We start from the raw sequence: 24,991 nt of genomic DNA, 5'->3' as shown, positions 1-24,991 counted from the left end.
GTGTACATATATATACATTGTGTATGTGTATATGTGTGTATATATATACACATACATATAAATAAATATATATAAAATCTATGTAAGAGCCATAGGTCTTAGCCACTGCACCACAAGGGCTCCGTATGCACAGACACAGACACACACAGACGCGCACAGACACATACACACACATACACATACAGAGGGAGAACAAGCCCTGGTGATGCAACTGAATGAAACACTGCCCGTTGCTGTGCCATCCTCACAATCATTATGTTTGAGCCCATTGTTGCAGCCACTGTGTCAACCCATCTCATTGAGGGTCTTCCTCTTTTTCACTGAACCTCTGCTTTACTAAGCATGATGTCCTTCTCTAAGGACTGGTCACTCCTGATAACATGTCCAAAGTATGTGAGACAAAGTCTCGCCATCCTTGCTTCTAAGGAGCTTTCTGGCTGTATCTTCCAATACAGAATTTTTGTTCTTCTGGCGTCCGTGGTATATTCAATATTCTTCACCAACACCATAATTCAAAGGCATCAATTCTTTGGTTTTCCTTATTCATTGTCCAGCTTTCCCAAGCATATGAGTTGACTAAAAATACCATGCATGGTTTAGATCAGGCACACCTTAGTCCTCAAAGTGACAATATTGCTTTTGGACGCTTTAAAGAAGCTTTTTGCAGCAGATTTGCCCAATGCAATATGTCGTTTGATTTCTTGACTGCTGCTTCCATTGTGGATCCAAGGAAAATGAAATCCTTGACAACTTCACATTTTCTCTGTTTATCATAATGTTGCTTATTGGTCCAATTGTGAGGATTTTTTTTTGTGTGTGTGTGTGTTGAGGTATATAATCCATACTGAAGGCTGTGGTCTTTGATATTCATCAGTAAGTGCTTCAAGCTCTTTTAGCTTTTAGCAAGCAAGGTTGTGTCATCTGCGTATTGCAGGTTGTTAATGAATCTTCCTCCAATCTTGATGCCACATTCTTCTTCATGTAGTTTAGCTTCTTGGATTATTTTCTCGTCATACAGATTGAATAAGTATGGTGAAAGGATACAGCCCTGACAGACACCTTTCTTGATTTTAAACCATGCAGTATCCCCTTGTTCTGTTTGAACGACTGCCTCTTGGCCTAGGTACACGTTCCTCATGAGCACAAATTAAGTGTTCTGAAATTCCCATTGTTGTCAATGTTATTCATGATTTGTTATGATCCATACAGTTGAATGCCTTTGCATATTCAATGAAACACAGGTAAATGTTTTTTTGGTCTTCTCTGCTTTCAGCCAAGATCCATCTGACATCAGCAATGATATTCCTCATTCCAAGCCCTCTTCTGAATTTGGTTTGAATTTCTGACAGTTCTTTGTCAATGTACTGCTGTAACTGTTTCTGAATTCGGCAGAATTTTACTTGCGTGTGATATTAATGATATTGTTTGATAGTTTCTGCTTTCTATTGAATCACCTTTCTTTGGAATGGGCACATATATGGTTCTTTTCCAGTCAGTTGGCCAAGTAGCTGTCTTCCAAATTTTTTGTCATAGATGAATGAGTGCTTCCAGCATTGCATCCATTTGTTGAAACATCTCAATTGGTGTTCCTTCAGTTTCTGGAGCCTGGTTTTTCGCTAATTCCTTCAGCGCAGCTTGGACTTCTTCCTTCAGTACCATCGGTTCTTGATCATATGCTACCTTCTGAAGAGGTTAAACATTGACCTAGTCATTTTGGTACAGTGACTCTGTGTATTCCTTCCATCTTCTTTTGAAGCTTCCTGTATTGTTTAATATTTTGCCCATAGAATCCTTCAAAATTACACCTCGAGGCCTGAATTTTTTCTTCAGTTCTTTCAGCTTGAGAAATCCCAAGTATGTTCTTAACTTTTGGTTTTCTAACTCCAGGTCTTTGCACAGTTCATTATTATACTTTACTTTGTCTTCTTGAAAACCCCCATGGAGCACAGTTCTACCCTGCAACACATGGGGTTGCTGAGAGTTGTAGTCGGCTGGAAGGCAACTAACAACAGCAGCAACACCACTCAGGTGTGATCAAATTAACATAACAAAGATCCCTATCTCTAAACAGGATTATATCCAGAGGGCAGTGGTTAAGTGCAAGGCTGCTAATTGAAAGATTCACGGTTGAAACCCATCAGCCACGCTTCAGGAGAAAGATGTGGCAGCCTGCTTCTGTAAAGAGTTATAGGCTTGGTAACCCTGTGAAGCAAGTCTGCTATGTCCTATAGGGTCAATAGGAGTCGGAATAGACAGCAATGGGTTTGGGTTTGATGGGAGTTACTATTCCAAAACATATTTTGGGGGGACGCAGTTTAATCTGTAACATTCCTACCATTGGAACTATTTTGGCTGTTGCTCCGGAGTGTATACTCATAGGCTGCTCCGTTTGTGAATTTCTGACATCAGACAACTAGAGCTGTTGCCCTTGTATACTGTTTCCTCAGGGGCCTGCCTCTTCAGGGGTGGGGAGTGGGGGATGGGGGTGAGGGGGTAGGGATAGCGATGAGTTACCTCACTGGGTGATGGGTGACACCAACCTTAGTGACGCCACTGCCTTGGTGGCCCCTCACCTAGCAGTGTGGGTTCACCCAACGCCACTGCCACAGGCCATGGGTGTCATTTTGGTATCACTCCCTCTGACAGGGTCAGAGGGTACAGTCCATGCCCCCCACACCCCGCTAGTGATGCCACTGGATCCAGATGGCCAGAGTAGTAGGTAGGAGAGGGTGGGGGCAGCCCCGGTGCAATATTTAAAAGACAAATCTGGCCATGTCACTCCCTTGTTTGAAACTTGTTACAGTGGGACCAGCACAGGGTCAGACACACAGTGAGTCCTCTTCCCGGTTCTAATATTTATATGTTCTTGGACAAGTTGGAGCCCTGGTGGTGCAGTGGTTAAGAGCTTGGCTGCTAACCGAAAGGTAAGCAGTCCAAATCCACCAGTCTCTCGTTGGAAACGCTATGGGGCAGTTCTACTCTGTCCTATAGAGTTACTGTGAGTTGGAATTGACGGCAATGGGTTTGGTTTGGTTTGGGTTGGACAAGTTACATAACTTATTGACCCTCAGTTTCCTCATCTGTAAAGTGGGACTAAGCGTACTACCTGCCTCATAGAGATGTCACAAGGATTAAAAAGAAAATGAATGTAAAGCGCTTAGACACTGGCACATATAAATCATAAAATAAATATTAGACTATTATTGTTCATGTCAATATTGTAATTATTGTTATGGACTCTGAACTCCATCGCATGGCAGAGAAAGCCCTCAGTGATCTCAGTTTTGTCTATTCTTCCTGCCTTATCTCCCCCCTTTCTCTGTCTCACACTCTGTAAATCCACTGAGGATCACTTATACTACCTCCCAACCCACACACACCTTGTGTGACTAGGATGGCCTTTGCTCATGCTGTTTCTTCTGCCTGGATTACCCTTCCTACTTGCGTAGATCTTATTTACCCCCTTTACCAGCCTGGTGTACCCAATAGCCACAAATCTTCATCTTTCCTAACACTAATTATGGAGTAAACATTTGAGTACTTTCTATGTGCCAGGCCCTCTGCCAAGAGATTTGCACTGACTATGTCCTTTAATCCTTTCAGCTATCCCTGAGAGACAGATATTACCATTGGCCACAATTCGCAGATGAGAAAACCAGGAGTTAGAAACACAAGTAACTTTTTCAAGGATCTCATATAGCTGTTATGTGATAGAGACTGGAGGATTGGAACCTGGGCATCCTGGCTCCACAGCTCATGTAAGTAACCATTTCACCTTACTGCCTCATTTTCTGAGAGGACCCCACTCCTAGGAGTCACTTCTTCCATACCTGTCTCAACTGCCGTCTCCTCCATGGAGTCTTTTGGTTACTTCAGCTAGACGTTTGTTCCCCTTTTACTCATAGCCCGGCACTCTCTAATTCTTTCTTATAATTCCAGCCACTTTCTTCCATTTCTTATAGTTTATTGTGTGTATAGGAGCCCTGATGGTACAATGGTTAAGTACTGAGTTGCTAACCGAAATATGGGCTATTGGAGCCTGCCGGTGGCTTTCCCATAAAGATTAGAGCCTAGAAAACCATACGGGGCAGTTCTATTCTGTTACATGGGACCGCTGAGTCGAAATAGGCTCTATGTCACTTAACAACAACAACATTGTGTGTATATTCCTGAAAACAGGGCTCTCTTCTAATACAGCTTCTCATTTCCCTTAGAAAAGCACAATGGGCTTAATTATAGAAAGGATTCAATGCATTTTGGTTGAATGAAGGGAATTGACTTGTCGCCCTTGAGGTCTAAGCCTTCTGCTTCTGTGTACATGCCTTGCTCAGCATGGTGTGGAGCGAGAGCCTCGGTCAATAAACCCTGCTGACTGACTGACCAGAGAGCTGAGATACCTCCTGAGTAAGGACTGCTGGATTTTACCGTCTTTGACATGTGAAAGGCCTTGCTTTTTTGGTGTTAAGTTTCTCAGTACAGAAGCTAAGGATTTTTTCCCTTCATAAGGTAGGAAATACCTTGTGGAAGGAAAATAAAATCCTGTCAAAACCTTAAGACAATTCTCAGCAAAGTTCCCATCAGAACTCCTGGGAGTTTATCCAAGCCTAAATGCCCCAGGTTGAAACTAGCTACTCCAATAGGCCTTCTTATGGGATCTCACTGTGTCAGATTCTCCTCATGTGTGTGTGTGTGTACATATAGATAGAGGTGCCTTGGAAGAAAGGCCTGGGGATCTACTTCTAAAAAATCAGCCACTGAAAACCCCACGGAGCACAGTCCAACTCTGACACACATGGGGTTGCCATGAGCCCGGATAGGCTCAATTGCAACTGTTTTTATTTTTGGAATAAGGATGAAGAAACAGCAAGCTAACATGTTCTTACCAAAAAACCAACCCCCTTGCCCTTAAGTCGATTCCAACTCATAACGACCCTATAGGATGGAGTAGAACTGCCCCATAGGGTTTTCAAGGAGGTGCTGGTGGATTTGAACTGGTGACCTTTTGGTAAACAGCTATAGCTCTTAACCACTGCACCACCAGGGCTCCTGCCACTTGAGAGTGGTTAATTTTAATAGCAATGAGTTTCATGGGGACGTGGTAGACAGAAGCTGGGGACTTGGGTTACTGGAGATTCTAGAGAAGATGAAGGCATAGGTGCCTTCTGACTCTGGCATGTCTGGACTTTTGCTTTCAGGACTCTTGGCCGTTTCGTCCCTTCCTCACCAAGCCCACCTTCCATTGTCTCCTTGCTGGCTCCTTTGTTCAAAAGGCCCCATACTGAGTGGCCCAACCCTCTTTCCTCCCTGTCAGGACCTTTCTGACCCTCTTCCCTCTCTGCTGAAATGTGGACATCCTGTCTCTGTTTTCTGAGGGCCTGTCTTGGAGTCTAGCTAATCTGCTAATGTGATAATGAGAATGCCTCCGTTTCTCCTTACCCCAGATAATGTATTTGTATTTTATTTGACTCACACACAGACAAGCAGGGAGGTTGCGGGAGCAGGGTCAGAGCTATTCGATAGCATCAAAGTTACTGCAGTTCAGCCTTCTTGTTATTGTTTTGTTTTAAGAGAGCAAAGAACAAGCCAACCAACAAACACAGCAGAAGCTCCTTTGCAAATTCAGGTCCAACTGATCACTCACTGTGGCTCTGAAGTTTATTCCTGGTTACATAACAAAGTTTTCCCTCATTTGTATGTTGTACACCATGCTTTTCTGGATGATTGGCATAAACAAGAAAGATGTGTTAAAAATACTGCCCCCCCATCCTAACAATGCAGATAAGGTGCCCGTTTCTGTCCATCTCCTTCTTTTTACTAAGAGCCTTCCTCATTGACAGGGTTATGACAGAGGAGAGATGACAGGGGCCACAACTTCTGAACCCTGATCCAGTCTACCCTCACCTCATCCTGCTTAGGATTCTGGGAAAGTCTGGATAAGTCTAAAAATGCAAGTTATTTCTAGCCAGAGCTCTATTCCTTGTTCTTCTCTGGCTTCCCTCTGACCAGACAGCTGGGACATGAGCCTGGAGGATCTCCGTGGCACATTTTCCCAGAGCCACCCATTCCTTGTTTTCTTCCTCCTAGTTCTTCTTCATCTTCAGAGATGCAGGATCCTCTGACTAAGAGGGTTATCTCATTTCCTTAGCTACTAGGGAGGAAAGAGAGGAAGAACTCATTTCCAGGAAGAAAGCTGCCTCTGCTTCAGCCTCCCACCAAAGCTACACTGCCTACTCTAGCAGTTCGATGTTGACCATCCTGTGTCCCATCCATATAAGAATTCCTTCCCCTTTTTAATTTTTTTCGTGGAGAGACTTGATCTTCCCCTAGAAGTTGACAAAAACAAAGTCAACTTTCTGCAATTCTTGTTTTCAGGGGACATGGCAGACATCACTAATCAGTTGTGGTTTTCTATGGAGCCTTGGCTAAGGCAGTGCCCCAGTAGGCATTATCAATTTATTGGAGTTTGCACTGGAGAGCAAACACATCTGCTGTCTTGCTCACAGTGATGCTTTGGTCATCCATGCAGGAGTATGGAAGCAGGGACAGTCTTTCAGCTGCCTGCAGCTAGCAAGGCATGAAATCTGGGGAGGGAGAAAAAAGATTTCACATGGATTTAGCTTTATGAATGAAAGTTTTACTTGCACTGAGCCTGAATGTGGCATCTCCATTCACTTTCCCTGATGAACAGAAAACAAGAAGTGCAAGAAACCACTTCCCCTTAAGGAAGCAGTAGACTTGCTCCTTGGGGAGGAATAAGTAATGCATTGCAGTTACTCAGGAATCCCTAGGTGGTGCAAATACCTGAAAGATTGGAGGTTCAAATCTACCCAAGGACACCTTGGAAGAAAGGCCTGGCAATCTACTTCTAAAAAGTCAGCCATTGAAAACCCTGTGGAGGACAGTTCTACTCTGACACACATGGGGTTGCCCTGAGTCAGAATTGACTTGATGGCAATCTTTTTTTTTTTTTTTTTTACAGTGACTTAGGCAGCCAGAGAGTCTCAGTGGAGGAGGAAGATTGTTAGAGGCTGGTGCTGGGTGGGCTGAGCTGGAGATATCAGGTTCCCTGGCAGTCCTGGCAGCCCGGGGTGATCCTGCAGAACAACACATAGTCTCCTTGTCTGCTGCTGGTATTTAGACACCGCTGGAATGTCCTGGCAGGACTCTATGTCCAAATCCATTTGAAATTGATTTTTGTGTCTTCGCCCCCCATCCAGTTAGGCCTTCTCTCTCTTCTTCAGCATATTATCTGCCTCTCTGTGGGAGTCTGGGCCTTTGTCGGTCCTCTTGAGCCAGTTCAAATGATCTGAAACTGTAGGAAGGATTGAGGTGGGTCTGAACTGCAAGTCTGAAATGCCCAGATGCATTTATTTAAAGCAGCAGCCTCTCAGCAGGGTTGACACAGCCTAAGGCTGAGAAATTGGGTTCTCAGCCAGCAACTCCCCACTTTGCTAGAGAGCCAGGAAATGGGTAGGAACGTCCAGAGCTAAAGCAGAGAAAAAGAAGAAGAGTCAGAAAAGAAAAGCAGAGGCTCCATAGGAAAGATCCTTGGAGGGTTTACTACCAGGCTTGCTCCGCTACTCCATGTGCCTTCCTTGAGGGCCTGCTGCCTGCACAGTTGCTCACACAGTCAGCAGCTGATGGAGCACCTATGTCAACCAGGAGCTCTTAGTGGCTGGAAAATGGAGTGGGGGGAAGAAGACCAAATCCTATTCTCCAGAAATTTAAAATCAGGCAGAATAGATGATAAATACAAACATAATCAAAATGTGGAGAAGTTACAACCTGCTAAGAGGAGTTCAGAGGAAGTGAAGATACAATTTTCTCTGCCAGATCTTAAGAATTAGGTTAGAGTAGGTTTAGTGTGGTTTTCCACCACCTGTTTGTCAATTTGTCATACCGTGGTGGCTTGTGTGTTGCTATGATGCTAGAAACTATGCCACTGGTATTTCAAATACAAGCAGGGTCACCCATGGTGGACAGGTTTCAGTGGAGCCTCCAGACCAAGACAGACTAGGAAGAAAGGCCTGGCAATCTACTTCTGAAAACTAACCAATAAAAACCCTATGGATCACAATAGAATATGTCTGTATAGTGCTGGAAGATGAACCCCTAGGTTGGAAAACAAAAAAACAAACCAAACATTCTGCCATCAATATCATCACATAGCTACCCTATAGGACAGAGTAGGACTGCCCTATAGGGTCACTGTGAGTCAGAATTGACTCAACGGCAATGGGTATAGGGTTTCCATGGCTGTAAATCTTTACAGAAGCAGACTGCCACATCTTTCTCCTGCGGATCTGCTGATGGGTTTGAACCGCCAGACTTTTGGTTAACAGCAGAGCACTAGAACCACTGTGCCACCAGGGCTCCTTGCTAGGTTGGATGGTACTCAGAATACACAGTGGCAACAACAATGGACTTGAGCATACCAACAACTGTGAGGATGGTGCAGGACCATAAAGCGACTAACATTTTGTTCTGTTGTACATTGGGTCACCATGAGTTGGAGTCGACTCAACGGCAACAGATTTTTTTTCCCTACCTGACAAACTTGGTGAGGCTTTTCACGTGCTGACAGCAGCAGAGAAAAAAGGCAAGTCTGTCTACCAGGGTTTGAGGTCACCAACAAAAGGCACAGACCACAAACACTATTAGGGCATGGGTAAATGCTTTACTTACTCAGAGGGGAGACAGAGCAAGATTAGCTTCACTAGTGGCACTGGTCTCCCACGGCCAACAGGATCACCCTATATATGGCCAGTCAGGGCAGATGTTCTATGTTCACCTCTCACACTGTAGTCGAGAGACCCCATTCCTCCCCACCAGGAACAGATATAGAATTGGGGCTCACCAGGTGCCATATGGTGCCTGCACATGTGCAAGAGACAGAGAAAGTTACTGTGTGCCCAGAACAGGGGGAAGTCTTATCTGATAAGAAGAAGGCACTGGGAGAGAGAGAGCAACCCAATTCTCAACCTCCTTATCAGAGAATATTCTGGGCCCAACGCCTTTACTTTGGCAGCCTGGATGCGAAGAATAGAGGCAGACCGATCCCCCAACAGAGCCCAACTGTACGAGCATGTTGCAAGGCTTTTGCTTGGGTTACATCCACTAAGATTCCATAGACCAAGGCAAGTCACATGACCAAGTTCAAAGTCAAGGATCAGGGAAGAACATTCTTCCTATGGAGCTGGCAGGGAGATAATTAATATTTTTGAAGAATAATTAAGTCTACTATATACATGCTAGAAAAATGTTCTATAAAGGTTATCAAGTGATACTTTTGTTAGGCTACAAATAAGTGTGTTTTATTTTTTCCAAATCATTTATGATTTCCAAAGTATTTTCCTAGGAGTACTGCTACTGCTAGGGAGTCGGGAGACTCAAGTCCAAGTCCTGCCTCTGTTTTTAACCAGTCGTATCTCCTCCGCGGATCTCAGTTTTCTCATCTCTAAAATGAGGAAGTTAGACTTTGTACATTCCAGTTCTAAAGTTCTGCATTTAGAGCCTTGGACTCCATGTTTAATCACCTGCAAGTTTTGAACTGAGTTGAGCATTAGATTACAGGCAGTCCCTGGGTTATGAATGAGATCCGTTCCTAAGCATGTCTTTAAGTCGAATTCGTAGGTAAGTCGGAACATGTGCATAGGGTTCTCATTTAGCCTCAGTTTAGCGCAGGAAACGGCTCGAAACCTTTTCAATGATTTGAAAGCTGCATGTGCAGCTGTGATGAAGAATTTATTGTGAGTAGGGGTTGATTCAGTCATTTCAAAATGAGGGCAAAATTACATAACATTGAAGGGCAAGTACAAGTTGTCCATAAATCCGGCATTTGTAACCTAGGGACTACTGTAATTGAATGAGCTGCTGGAGGTTGGAGATGGGTGAACACAAGGAGAAGAAGCCTTTTAATTGAGGCTGAAATCAGTTCCATCAAACATGCAACTAAAGAAGCAGTGGAATTTAACCACACACCAGATGGAGAGAGCCTTGGAGAAAGAGAAGGAAGGAGATTTGGATGATGAAATAAAAGAGAGAAAAGAAAGAAAATGGACCCGAAAAATGACAAGCAGACTGTTATTATCCCAGCAACTAGGTGGTTTTCTGTTTTCTGGTGAAGACATTTTACAGTACTGGGGTTTCAATTGTTTATTCATTCATTTTCTCATTCATTCATCCATTTATTTATGACTGTGCTAAGCACTGGGGCAGAGTCAGAACTGCAAAAGATCCAGTACCTGTTCTTGGAGAGCTCACTACGGAGAAGGATATAGCCCACTGGTGCGCCCCAAATTAAGGTTCAGGGCATCATAGAACAGGGAGGCAATTTAGTTCAGTGGTTAGGAGAAGAGATTCTAGGAAAAGTCAGCCAGGCTTAAAATCCTTTACTTGTTCTGTGCTGAAGCTGGCTTATAATAGCAACACATTTGTGTTCATCTCTTCCCAATTGTGTGTTCAGTGACATCACATTGGTAGCTTGAAGTTGTTGTTGTTAGGTGCCATTGAGTCAGTCCTGACTCATAGCGACCCTGGGTACAACAGAATGAAACACTGCCCGGTCCTGTGCCATCCTCACAATGCTTGAGCCCATTGTTGTAGCCACTGGGTCAATCCATCTCATTGAGGGTCTTTCTTTTTTTTTGCTGACCTTGGTTTTTTTTTTTTTTTTTTCCCACTTTACTGAGCATGATGTCCTTCTCCAGGGACTGATCCCTCCTGATAACATGTCCAAAGTACGTGAGATGAAGTCTCACCATCTTCCCTTCATTCTGGCTGTACTTCTTCCAAGACAGATTTGTTCTTTCTTCTGGCAGTCCGTTGTATATTCAATGTTCTTTGCCAACGCCATAAACCAAAGGCATCAATTCTTCTTTGGTCTCATTCACTGTCCAACTTTTGCATGCATGTGACACAACTGAAAATACCATGGCTTGGGTCAGATGCACCTTAGTCCTCAAAGTGACATCTTTCCTTTTGAACACTTTAAAGAAGACTTTTGCAGCACATTTGCCCAATGCAATATGTCTTTTGATTTCTTGACTGCTGCTTCCATTGGCATTGATTGCGAATCCAAGGAAAATGAAATATTTACAACTTCAGTCTTTTCTCTGTTTATCATGATGTTGCTTATTTGTCCAGTGGGGAGGATTTTTGTTTTCTTTATGTTGAGGTGTAATCTGTACTGAAAGGTGTAGTCTTTGATCTTCATCAGTAAGTGTTTCCAGTCCACTTTCAGCAAGCAAGGTTGTGTCATCTGCATATCACAGGTTGCTAATGAGTCTTCCTCCAATCCTGTTGCCCTGTTCTTCTTCATATAGTCCAGATTCTCGGATTATTTGTTCAGTATACAGATTGATTAAGTATGGTGAAAGGGTACAACCCTGATACACACCTTTCCTGATGTTAAACCATGCAGTATTCTGTTGTTCTGTTCAAATGACTGCCTCTTGGCCTATGTACAGGTTCCTCATTAGCACAATTAAGTGCTCTGGAATTTCCATTCTTTGCAATGTTATCCATAATTTGTTACGATCCACAGAGTTGAATGCCTTTGTCAATAAAACACAGGTAAAAATCTTTCTGGTATTCTCTGCTTTCAGCCAAGATCCATCTGACATCAGCAATGATAACCCTCATTCCATGTCCTCTTCTGAATTCGACTTGAATTTCTGGTGATTTTCTGTCTATGTACTGCTGCAACTGTTTTTGAATTGTCTTCAGCAAAATTTTACTTGTAGGTGATATTAATGATATTGTTCAGTAATATCCACATTCTGTTGAATCACCTTTCTTTGGAATGAGCACATATATGGATCTCTTCCAGTGGGTTTTCCAGGTAGCTGTCTTCCAAATTTCTTGGCATAGATGAGTGAGTGCTTCCAGCATCACATCTGTTTATTGAAACATCTCAGTTGGTATTCTGTCAATTCCTGGAGCCTTATTTTTCGCCAATGCCTTCAGTGCCACTTCGGCTTCTTCCTTCAGTACCATAGGGTCTTGAGCATGTGCTGCTTCCTGAAATGGTACGTTGAAAATGGCCATGAAAAACACATTGCTGTCAAGCCTATTTCCACTCATAGTGACCTTATAGGACAGAGTAGGACTGCCCCATAGGGTTCTAAGGTTGTAAATCTTTACAAAAGCAGACTGCCACATCTTTCTTCTGTGGAGTGGGATGGTGGGTTTGAACCACTGACCTTTTGTTTAGCACTCAAGCATTTAACCACTCTGCTACCAGGGCCCAGAAAATGGCCATAGTTAGGGCATTTCCTTGGTGAGGGCATATAAACCATGGAAATTGGCAAATGCTACAAATCAGATGAGTTTTGATGCACAGCACAGTGTATGAGACCCTAGACAAGTTATATAGTCTCTCTGCTCTTTGGTTTCCCCATCTTAAAATGGAGATATAGTAGCATCTACCTCATAGAGATATTGTAAAGATTAAATAAGATAACCAGAACTGTCCCTGGCACCCAGTGAGGGCTGCTAGGTAAGGCTTTGCCATGATTATATTGGAGTGTAATTGTATTTCCCTGTAACTAGTGTGGTGGTTGAGAATCCCACAGAGTCAGCAGTTTTGGCTCCACATTGGCCTTGTGCTGCTCAGGAGCATGTATGAATGACTCAAGTGAGAATATGCTGCCTGATACATTCTTGTCCTTTATCTTCTATGTTTTGTAGACTCCTCTCCTCTTCACAATGTAGGCTGGGTCCAGAGCCTGGTTTCCCCATTGAGTCCAACATAGAGGGAACAATGTTTACTCTCCTAGACTTCAAGAACTGCATTTTTTTTTTTTTTTTTTGACACTGGTTCTTATCTCCCTGCTGTGGAGAACCAAGTCCTGGTCCCACTGAGGCTGTTCTTTTTTTTTTCTCAACAGCTTTACTGAGATACAATTTGCATACTATAAGATTCATCTGTTTCAAGTGTACATTTTGGTAAGTTTTAGTATATTCATAGAGTTGTGCATCCATCACCACTATCTAATTTCAGAACAATTTCATTACCCCAGATAGAGATCTGGTACCTATTAGCAGTCACTATCTATCCCCTCCACCCTTCCACTTTAGCCGTAGGCAAGCAATAATCTATATTCCATCTCTATACATTTGCCTATACTGGACATTTCATATACATGGAAACATATAATCTGTGACTTTTTGTGTCTGACTTCTTTCACTTAGCATAATGTTTTCAAGGTTCATCCGTGTTGTAGCGTGTATCAGTACTTCATCCCTTTTTATGGACAAATAATATTCTATGAATATACCGCATATACCGCATTAAAAAAAAAATCATTTATCAGTTGATAGACATTTGGGTTGTTTCTACTTTTTGGCTATTATGAATAATGCTGGTATAAACATTTGCGTGCATGTTTTTGAGTGAATATATGTTTTCATTTCTTTTGGGTATGTATCTAGGAGTGAAATTTCTAGGTCATATGGTAACTCTATGTTTAACATTTTGAGGAACGGCCAAATGTTTTCCACAACAGCTGCAGAGTCTTATACTCCCACCAGCAATACATGAGGGTTCCAGTTTCTCCACATCCTCACCAACACTTGCTATCACTGCCTTTTTTTTTTTTTTTCTGACTTAAAACAACAATAGCTCTGGGAGGTGGAGCCAACATGGCAGAATAGACACTTCTGTTGAGCCCTCTTTACAACAAAGACCCCAAAACACAAATGAAAGGAGTATGTTTGTGACAAGCTGGGAGCCCTAAGCATCAAAGGCAAGCTTAGACAACAAACTGTGGGGCAGGGGAAGGAAGAGACCGTTCAGAAGTGGAGAGGAGTTGCCGAAACTGAATCGTGGGGAGCCCTCAGGCACCATTCCTGGAGCGGCAGCGGAGGTGGCGGGCTGGTTCTAGCGTTCGGCCACAGTTTCCTCAGAAAGAAGCAGCCAGCCACACAGCCCACTCACACCTCCGGAACCTGAGGAGAAGGGCGCTCTTGGCCAAAGCTAAGTACTTGTGTATACTTTACCGCACCCCCTCACCCCCAAGCCGGCTTCAGCAGCTGAATCCTTGGGCCTGAGATACACCCTGGTGAACACCTAGAGCCATCCTCCCTGCCTTGACGAAGGAAAAAATTTGCAACCGGGGGGGAAAAGATAATTTGCTTCTCCATGAAGCGGGGGAGCTCAGGACAGAAGCAGCTCCTGTCCAGGCATAAACCGTCCGTGGACCTTGAGCACCTTTCCCTTCTGCATGGACCTGTGTGGGCCTATTTCGGGAGAATAGGCCCTTGTTGGAAAACTCCAGCCATTTCAGCTGTGCGGTGGAGAGGTGGGTGTTTGACATTTGACATTGCTTTGCCTATTAAACAAGGTCCTCACCTACCCACATCAGGGATCTAAGGACTGGTAGCTCCACTCGGGTCACCCAGCCACCCACGACAGGGGTCCAAAGATAACTGGTACCTCCAAGTCCTTAAAACCAAAAACTTTGGGTGCCATGGTCCCACTGCAGAACCCATCCACCAGCACACTGTAGGGAACAGAGACACGTTTTCCTCAGAGACACTTGGGGGTCGGTTCTCAGCCCCCTGTTGTCAGAGCATAACCCCCTGCTGCAATCAGATACTGGTATATATGCCAATCACTCCTGCCCCTCTTAGACTGTAGGACAGAGCCTATACCACACACTTGATGATCTGCTACCTGGAAACCTGAGCTGAATTCATACAAGAAAACTGAATAGACTCCTAGACTGATACACCTGATAACAGCTCTAGCCAGCTGGGGACAGGACACCAGAGCTCCAAAGGTGAAAATAAACAAGCTAGCTCACTCAAGCAACCCACAGGGGTATACCAAAACAAAACAAAGCAAGCAGCTATGACACAGTAAGCAAGCATAAACTAATACAATAACTTATAGATGGCTTGGAGTTAACAGTCAATATCAAGTCACATAAAGAAACAGACCATGATCACCTCAATAGGCTCTCAAAACAGGGATCTTCTAGATGAAAGTGCATTCCTAGAATTACCAGATGCAAAATACAAACCTTAATATACAGAACCCTTCAAGACATCAGGAAGGAAATGAGGCAATATGCAGAACAAGCCAAGGAACACACAGATAAAGCAACTGAAGAAATTAGAAAGATTATTGAGAAACATAATGAAAAGTTTAATAAGCTGGAAAAATCCATAGACAGCGATCAGAAATTCAGAGGATTAACAATAAAATTACAGAATTAGATAACTCAATAGAAAATCAGAGGACCGGAATTGAGCAAGTAGAAGCTAGAATTTCTGAACTCGAAGATAAATCTCTTGGCACTAATATATTTGAAGAAAAATCAGATAAAAGAATTAAAAAAAAAATGAAGAAACCTTAAGAATCATGTGGGACTCTATCAAGAGAAATAACCTACGAGTGATTGAAGTACCAGAACAGGGAGGGATAACAGAAAATACAGAGAAAATTGTTGAAGATTTGTTGGCTGAAAACTTCCCTGATATTGTGAAAGATGACAAGATATCTATCCAAGATGCTCATCGAACTCCAAATAAGGTAGATCTTAAAAGAAAGTCACCAAGACATATTATAATCAAGCTTGCCAAAACCAAAGACAAAGAGACAATTATAAGAGCAGCGAGGGATAAAAGAAAAGTCACCTACAAGGGAGCGCCAATAAGAATAAGCTCTGACTACTTGGCAGAAACCATGCAGGCAAGAAGGCAGTGGGATGACATATTTAAAAAATTGAAGGAAAAAAATTGCCTGCCAAGAATCATATATCCAGCAGAACTGTCTCTTAAATATGAAGGTGAAATTAAGACATTTCCAGATAAACACAAGTTGGGGGAATTCGTAAAAACCAAACCAAAACTACAAGCAATACTAAAGGGAGTTCTTTGGTTAGAAAACCAATAATATCAGGTATCAACCCAAGACTAGAACACTGGACAGAAGTCAACCTAGACAGGGAAATCCAAAAAAACAAAGCAAGATTTAAAAAACAAAACAAAACAAAAAAAACAGCCCAACACAGGGTAACGGAGATGTTATTACATAAAAGAAGGCAACATTAAAATAATAAAGAGGGACTAAGAAATATAATCATACACCTTCTATATAGAGAGGAAGATATGGCGATACAAAGAAATAAAAGTTTTAAATTTAGAAAAATAGGGGTAAATAATAAGGTAACCACAAAGGAGACAAACTATCCTACTCATCAAAATAAAATACAAGGGAAAAATATAGACTCAGCAGACACAAAACAACAACAACAAATATGAGAAAAGGACAATGTATAAAGAAAATCCACTCAGCACGTAAAATCAAGTGGGAAAAAGAAACTGTCAACACACAAAAAAAGACATCAAAATGATACCACTAAATTCATACCTATCCATAATTACCCTGAATGTAAATGGACTAAATGCACCAATAAAGAGACAGAGAGTGGCAGAATGGATTAAAAAACAAGATCCATCTATATGCTGCCTACAAGAGACACACCTTAGACTTAGAGACACAAACAAACTAAAACTCAAAGGATGGAAAAAAATATATCAAGCAAACAACAATCGAAAAAGAGCAGGAGTGGCAATATTAATTTCTGACAAAATAGACTTTAAAGTTAAATCCATCAGAAAGGATAAGGAAGGACACTATATAATGATTAAAGGGACAATACACCAAGAAGATATAACCATATTAAATATTTATGCACCCAATGACAGGGCTGCAAGATACATAAAACAAACTCTATCAGCATTGAAAAGTGAGACAGACAGCTCCACAGTATATAATAGTTGGGGACTTCAACACACCACTTTCAGTGAAGGACAGCACATCCAGAAAGAAGCTCAATAAAGACACGGAAGATCTAAATGCCACAATCAACCAACCTGACCTCATAGACACATACAGAACACTCCACCCAACAGCAATCAAGTACACTTTCTTTTCTAGTGCATATGGAACATTCTCTAGAATAGACCACATATTAGGTCATAAAGAAGCCTTAGCAGAATCCAAAACATTAAAATATTACAAAGCATCTTCTCTGACCGTAAGACCATAAAAGTGGAAATCAATAACAGAAAAATCAGGGAAAAGAAATCAAACACTTGGAAACTGAACAATATCCTGCTCAAAAAAGACTGGATTATAGAAGACATTAAGGATGGAATAAAGAAATTCATAGAATCCAATGAGAATGAGAAAACTTCCTATCAGAATCTTTGGGACACAGCAAAAGGGGTGTTCAGAGGCCAATTTATTCCAATAAATGCACACATCCAAAAAGAAGAAAGGGCCAAAATCAAAGAATTATCCCTACAACTTGAACAAATAGAGAGCAACAAAAGAAACCCTCAGGCATCAGAAGAAAAGAAATAATAAAAATTAGAGCAGAACTAAATGAAATAGAAAACAGAAAAACAATTGAAAGAATTAACCAGACCAAAAGCTGTTTTTTTGAAAAAATCAACAAAATTGATAAACCACTGGCCAAATTGACAAAAGAAAAATAGGAGAGGAAGCAAATAACCCAAATAAGAAATGAGATAGGCGCTATTACAACAGACCCAACTGAAATTAAAAGAATCATATCAGATTATTATGAAAAACTATACTCAAATTTGAAAACCTAGAAGAAATGGATGAATTCCTAGAAACACATTACCTACCTAAACTAACACAAACAGAGGTAGAACAACTAAATAGACCCATAACAAAAGAAGACATTGAAAAGGTAATCAAAAAACTCCCAACAAAGAAAAGCCCTGGTCCAGACAGCTTCACTGCAGAGTTCTACCAAATTTTCAGAGAACAATTAACACCATTACTACTAAAGGTATTTCAGAGCATAGAAAAGGATGGAATACTACCAAACTCATTCTATGAAGCCACCATATCCCTGATACCAAAATCAGGTAAAGACACCACAAGAAAAGACCTATATCCCTCATGAATGTAGATGCAAAAATCCTCAACAAAATTCTAGCGAATAGAATTCAAAAACATATCAAAAAAATAATTCACCATGACCAAGTGGGATTCATACCAGGTATGCAGGGATGGTTCAGCATTAGAAAAACAATTAATGTAATCCACCACATAAATAAAACAAAAGACAAGAATCACATGATTTTATCAATTGATGCAGAAAAGGCATTTGACAAAGTTCAATACTCATTCATGATAAAAACTCTCAGCAAAATAGGAATAGGAGGAAAATTTCTCAAGAAAGGGCATCTATACAAAGCCAACAGCCAGCATCACCCTAAATGGAGAGAGCCTGAAAACATTGCCACTGAGATCGGGAACCAGACAAGGATGCCCTTTAACACCACTCTTATTCAACATTGTGCTGGAAGTCCTAGCCGGAGCAGTTACGCTGGATAAAGAAATACAGGTCATCCAGATTGGCAAGGAAGAAGTCAAAGTATCTCTATTTGCAGATGACATGATCTAATACACAGAAAACCCTAAGGAATCCTCAAGAAAACTACTGAATCTAATAGAAGAGTTCAGCACAATATCGGGATACAAGGTAAACATACAAAAATCAGTTGGATTCCTCTACACCAACAAAAAGTACATCGAAGAGGAAATCACCAAATCAATGCCATTTACAGTAGCACCCAAGAAGATAAAATACTTAGGAATGAATCTTACCAGAGATGTAAAAGACTTATACAAAGAAAACTACAGTATACTTCTGTAAGAAACCAGAAGAGACTTACATAAGTGGAAGAACATACCTTGCTCATGGATAGGAAGACTTAACACTATAAAAATGTCTATTGTACCAAAAGCGATCTATACATTTAATGCAATTCCGATCAAAATCCCAAGGATATTCTTTAAGGAGATGGAGAAACAAATCACCAATTTCATATGGAAGGGAAAGAGGCCCCAGATAAATAAGGCATTACTGAAAAAGAACAAAGTGGGAAGCCTTACTTTACCTGATTTTAGAACCTATTATACTGGCACCGGCACAGTAGTCAAAACAGCCTGGTACTGGTACAACAACATATATATGGACCAGTGGAACAGAATTGAGAATCCAGACATAAACCCATCCACATATGAGCAGTTGATATTTGACAAAGGCCCCAAAAACAGTTAACTGGTGAAAAGACAGTCTTTTTAACATGGTGCTGGCACAACTGGATATCCATCTGCAAAAAAAAAAAATGAAACAAGACCCATACCTCACTCCATGCACAAAAACTAACTCAAAATGGATCAAAGACCTAAATATAAAATCTAAAATGGTAAATATCATGGAAGAAAAAATAGGGACAATGTTAGGAGCCCTAATACATGGCATAAACAGTATACAAAACATTATAAAGAATGTAGAAAAAAAACTAGATAACTGGGAGATCCTAAAAATCAAACGCCCAGGCTCATCCGAAGACTTCACTGAAAGAGTAAAAAGACTACCTACAGACTGGGAAAAAGGTTTTACCTATGACATTTCTGATCAGCGCCTGATCTCTAAAATCTACATGATACTGCAAAAACTCAACTGCAAAAAGACAAATAACCCAATTAAAAAATGGGCAAAAGATATGAATAGACGCTTCACTAAAGAAGACATTCAGGTAGCTAACAGATATGTGAGGAAATGTTCACGATCATTAGCCATCAGAGAAATGCAGATCAAAACTATAATGAGATTTCATCTCACTCCAACAAGGCTGGCATTAATCCAAAAAACACAAAATAATAAATGTTGGAGAGGCTGTGGAGAGATTGGAACGCTTATACACTGCTGGTGGGAATGTCAAATGGTACAATCACTTTGGAAATTGATTTGGCGCTTCCTTAAAAAGCTAGAAATAGAACTACCATATGGTCCAGCAATCCCATTCCTTGGAATACATTCTAGAGAAATAAGAGCCTTTACACGAACAGATGTATGCATACGCATGTTTATTGCAGCACTGTTTACAGTAGCAAAAAGATGGAAGCAACCAAGGTGCCCATCAACGGATGAATGGATAAATAAATTATGGTATATTCACACAATGGAATACTATGCATCGATAAAGAACAGTGAGGAATCTGTGAAACATTTCATAACATGGAGGAACCTGGAAGGCATTATGCTGAGTGAAATCAGTCAGTTGCAAAAGGACAAATGTTGTATAAGACCACTATTATAAGAACTTGAGAAATAGTTTAAACTGAGAAGAAAACACTCTTTTGTGGTTACGAGAAGGGGGAGGGAGGGAGGGTGGGAGAGGGGTGTTCACTAATTAGATAGTAGATAAGAACTACTTTAGGTGAAGGGAAAGACAGCACACAATACAGGGGAGGTCAACACAATTGGACTAAACCAAAAGCAAGGAAGTTTCCTGAATAAACTGAATGCTTTGAAGGCCAGCATAGCAGGGGCAGGGGTCTGGGGACCATGGTTTCAGGGGACATCTAAGTCAAATGGCATAATAAAATCTATTTAGAAAACATTCCGCGTCCCACTTTGAAGAGTGGTGTCTGGGGTCTTAAACACTAGCAAGCAGCCATCTAAGATGCATCAGTTGGTCTCAACCCACCTGGCTCAAAGGAGAATAAAGAACACCAAGGACACAAGGTAACTATGAGCCCAAGAGACAGGGCCACGTGGACCAGTGACTACATCATCCTGAGACCAGAAGAACTAGATGGTGCCAGCCTACAACCGATGACAGCCCTGACAGGGAGCACAACAGAGAACCCCTGAGGGAGTAGGAGAGCAGTGGGATGCAGACCCCAAATTCTCATAAAAAGACCAGACTTAATGGTCTGACTGAGGCTAGAAGGACCCCGGTGGTCATGGCTGCCAGACCTTCTGTTGCCCCAGGACAGGAACCATTCCTGAAGCCAACTCTTCAGACATGGATTGGACTGGACAATAGGTTGGAGAGGGACGCTGGTGAGGAGTGAGCTTCTTGGATCAGGTGGACACTTGAGACTATGTTGGCATCTCCTGCCTGGAGGGGAAATGAGAGGGTGGAGGGGTTAGGAGGTGATGAAATGGACATGAAAAGAGAGAGTGGAGGGAGAGAGCAGGCTGTCTCATCGGGGGAGAGTAACTGGGAGTGTGTAGCAAGGTGTATATGGGTTTTTGTGTGAGATGCAAGGTGTATATGGGTTTTTGTGTGAGAGACTGACTTGATTTGTAAACTTTCCCTTAAAGCACAATAAAAATTATTAAAAAAAAAAACAAAAAAACAACATCAAGAGTTCTGTAAGTCAGAACTCCATGCACAGTGTAAGTGGGTTCTCTGCTTAGGGTCTCACAAAGCTGAACTCAAGGTGTAGAATAAGTTTGAGGTCCTCTTCCAAACTCATTGAGGTACTTGGCAGAATTTAGTTCCTTACAACTGTAGCACTAAGCCCCCTACTTTCTTGCTGGCTATCAACAGGGAGCCGTTCTCAGCTCCTAGAGACCTCTTGCCATTCCCTGCCACATGGCCCTCTCCATAGCCGGGCAGTTTTTGCCTTAAAAGCCAGCAGGGGAATTTTCTATGGTTTGAATCTTTCTGATTTCAGGAAGGGCCCAATCCCTTTTAATGGATCAACTGATTCTGTCAGGCTCACCTGGGATAATCTGTCCTCTTCAGCTGATTAGTAATATAATCATAGAAGTGATATTCCATCATATTTATCGGTTTTGGCCTTACTTAAAGGGAGGGGACTATATAGACTAATAGTTTGGTGGCCATCTTAGAATTCTACGTACTGTAGAGAATTTTGAGCTGAGGGGTAACATGATGAAGCCTATTTTTGGGACCTAGTAGCAGAGTGGAATATGGATTTGAGGAACAAAATGCTGGAGTCCAGGAGACCTTCCAGGAGGTTGCGGTCATTACAGAGAACAAGTGTTACTATGAAAAGGATGCTTAGATAAGTGGGGAAGAAATCATAATGTATAAATTGACAGGACCTGCTGTCCTTCTGCCTGGAATGCTCTTCCCTGCGTCACCTCATGGCTGGCTCCCTTTTTTTTTTTTATTGTGCTTTAAGTGAAAGTTTACAGCTCAATTAGTTTCTCATACAAAAATTTATATACACATTGTTATGTGACCTTAGTTGCTCTCCCTACAATGTGACAGCACACTCCTTTCCATCCTGTATTTCCTGTGTCCCTTCAATCAGCTCCTGTCCCTTTCTGCCTGCTCACCTCACCTCCGGACAGGAGCTGCCCATTTAATCTCATGTATCTACTTACGCTAAGAAGCCCACTCTTCCCAAGTATCATTTTATGTCTTATAGTCCAGACTCGGAAACCCTGGTAGCATAGTGGTTAATAGCTACGGCTGCTAACCAAAAGGTCTGTGGTTCGAATCCACCAGGAGCTCCTTGGAAACCATATGGGGCAGTTCTATTCTGTCCTATAGGGTTGCTATGAGTTGGAATCGACTCGACTGCAGCGGGTTTAGTCCAGTCTAATCTTTGTCCGAAGAGTTGGCTTTGGGAATGGTTTCAGTTTTGGGCTAACAGAGGGTCCAGGGACTATGTCTTTTGAGGTCCCTCCAGTCTCAGTCAGACCATTAAGTCTGGTCTTTTTATTAGAATTTGAGTTCTGCATCTCACTTTTCTTCTGCTCTGTCAGGAATTCTCTGTTAAGCTCCCTGTCAGGGCGGTCATTGGTGGTAACTGGGCACCATCTAGTTGTAGTCTCAGGCTGATGGAGTCTCTGGCTTTTGTGGACTTTTCTGTCTCTTGGACTCATATTTTCCTTGTGTCTTTGCTGTTCTTCATTCTCCTTCGCTCCAGGTGGGCTGGGACCAATTGATGCATCTTAGATAGCCGCTTGCTAGCTTTTAAGACCCCAGGCACCACTAACCAAAGTGGGGTGGAGAACATTTTCTTAATAAACTTTGTTAATGCCAGTTGACCTAGATGTCCCCTGAAACCTATGGTCCCCAGACCCCTACCCCTGCTACTCTGTCCCTCAAAGTGTTTGGTTGTATTTAGGAAACCTCTTAAATTTTGGTTTAGCTCAGTTGTGTTGACTTCCCCTGTATTGTGTGTTGTCCTTCCCTTCACCTAAGATAATTCTTGCCTACTATTTTTTTTTTATCTAGTTAGTTAGGGAATACCCCTATCTCCCTTCCCACCCTCATAAACATCAAAGAATGTTTTGTTCTGTGTTTTAGGCTTCTCTTGAGTTCTTATAATAGTGGTCTCATACAATATTTGTCCTTTTTCGACTGACTAATTTCACTCAGCACAATGCCTTCCAGATTCATCCATGTTATGAGGTGTTTTGTGGATTCATCGTTGTTCTTTATCATTGTGTAGTATTTCGTTGTGTGAATCCATAATTCGTTTATCCTTTCTTCATTGATGGGCACCTAGGTTGTTTTCACTTTTTTGCAATTGTGAACCGTGCTGCAATGAACATGGGTATGCACATATCTATTTGTGTGAGGGCTCTTATTTCTGTAGGATATATTCCAAGGTGTGGGATTGCTGGATCATATGGTACTTCTATTTCTAAGATGTGGGATTGCTGGATCATATGGTACTTCTATTTCTAGCTTTTTAAGGAAGCATCAAATCGATTTCCCAAGTGGTTGTACCATTTTACCTTCCTACCAGAAGTGTGTAAGTGTTCCAGTCTCTCCACAACCTCTCCAACATTTATTATTTTGTGATACTGTGAGATGGTATCTCATTGTAATTTTGATTCTCATTTCTCTAGTGGCTAATGATTGTGAGCATTTCCTTATGTGTCTGTTAGCCACCTGAATGTCTTCTTTAGTGAATTGCCTGTTCATATCCTTTGCACATTTTTTAATTGGGTTGTTTGTCTTTTTGTTGTTGAAGTTTTGCAGTATCTTATAGATTTTAGAGATTAGTCCCTGATAGGATATGTCATAGTTAAAAATTCTTTCCCAGTCTGTAGGTAGTCTTTTAACTCTTTTGGCGAAGTCTTTGGATGAGCATTTAAGTGTTTGGTTTTTAGGAGCTCCCAGTTATCTAGTTTTTCTTTTCTGGTGTTTGTGCATAGTTAGTAATGTTTTGTATTCTGTTTATGCCATGTATTAGGGCTCCTAGCATTGTCGCTATTTTTTCTTCCATGATCTTTCTCGTTTTAGATTTTATATTTAGGTCTTTGATCCATTTTGAATTAGTTTTTATGTATGGTGTGGGGTATGGGTCTTCTTTCATTTTTTTGCAGATGGATATAGTTATGCCAGCACCATTTGTTTAAGAGACTGTCTTTTCCCCCAATTAACAGACCTTGGGCCTTTATTAAATATCAGCTGCTCGTAGGTGGATGAATTTACATACAAATTCTCAATTCTGTTCCATTGGTCTATGTATCTGTTGTTGTACCAGTACCAGGCTGTTTGGACTACCGTGGTGGTATAATAGGTTCTAAAATCAAGTAGTATAAGGCCTCCCACTTTGTTCTTCTTCAGTAATGCTTTACTTATCTGGGTCCTCTTCCCTTTCCATATGAAGTTGGTGATTTGTTTCTCCACCTCATTAAAAAATGCCATTGGAATTTGGATAGGGAGTGCATTATATCTGTAGAACGCATTGGGTAGAATAGACATTTCACAATGTTGAGTCTTCCTATCCATGAGCAAGGTATGTTTTTCCACTTATGAAGGTCTCTTTTGGTTTCTTGCAGTAGTCTTGTAGTTTTCTTTGTATAGGTCTTTTACGTCTCTGGTCAGATTTATTCCTAAGTATTTTATCTTCTTGGGGGCTACTATAAATGGTACTGATTTAGTGATTTCCTCTTCGAAGTTCTCTTTGTTGGTGTAGAGAAATCCAACTGTTTTTGTATGTTTATCTTGTATCCTGACACTTTGCTGAAATCTTCTATTAGTTCCAGTAGTTTTCTTGTGGATTCTTTGGGGCTTTCTGTGTATAAGATCATATCATCTGCAAGTAGAGATACTCTTACTTTTTCCTTACCAATTTGGATACACTTTATTTCTTCTTCTAGTCTAATTGCTCTGGCTAGGACCTCCAGTACAATGCTGAATAAGA

The 24,991-nt window shown here is 41.5% G+C and overlaps 1 long non-coding RNA gene across 1 annotated transcript in view; it reads left to right on the top strand.

Moving 5' to 3' along the window:
* Window positions 1-13,225, top strand: part of LOC135231172 (uncharacterized) — a 29,423-nt gene extending 16,198 nt beyond the window's left edge. The window contains exons 2-3 of the long non-coding RNA XR_010321712.1: window positions 3,604-3,758; window positions 12,891-13,225. This is a non-coding gene — a long non-coding RNA (uncharacterized LOC135231172). The remainder of the gene's footprint in view (window positions 1-3,603; window positions 3,759-12,890) is intronic.
* The last annotated feature ends 11,766 nt before the right edge of the window (window positions 13,226-24,991 follow it).

The sequence above is a fragment of the Loxodonta africana genome, chromosome 4 (genome assembly GCF_030014295.1).
Source record: "Loxodonta africana isolate mLoxAfr1 chromosome 4, mLoxAfr1.hap2, whole genome shotgun sequence".
NCBI lineage: Eukaryota > Metazoa > Chordata > Mammalia > Proboscidea > Elephantidae > Loxodonta > Loxodonta africana.
The sequence above is the reverse complement of the archived record's forward strand: the minus strand, read 5'-3'. Positions and strand labels throughout refer to the sequence as shown.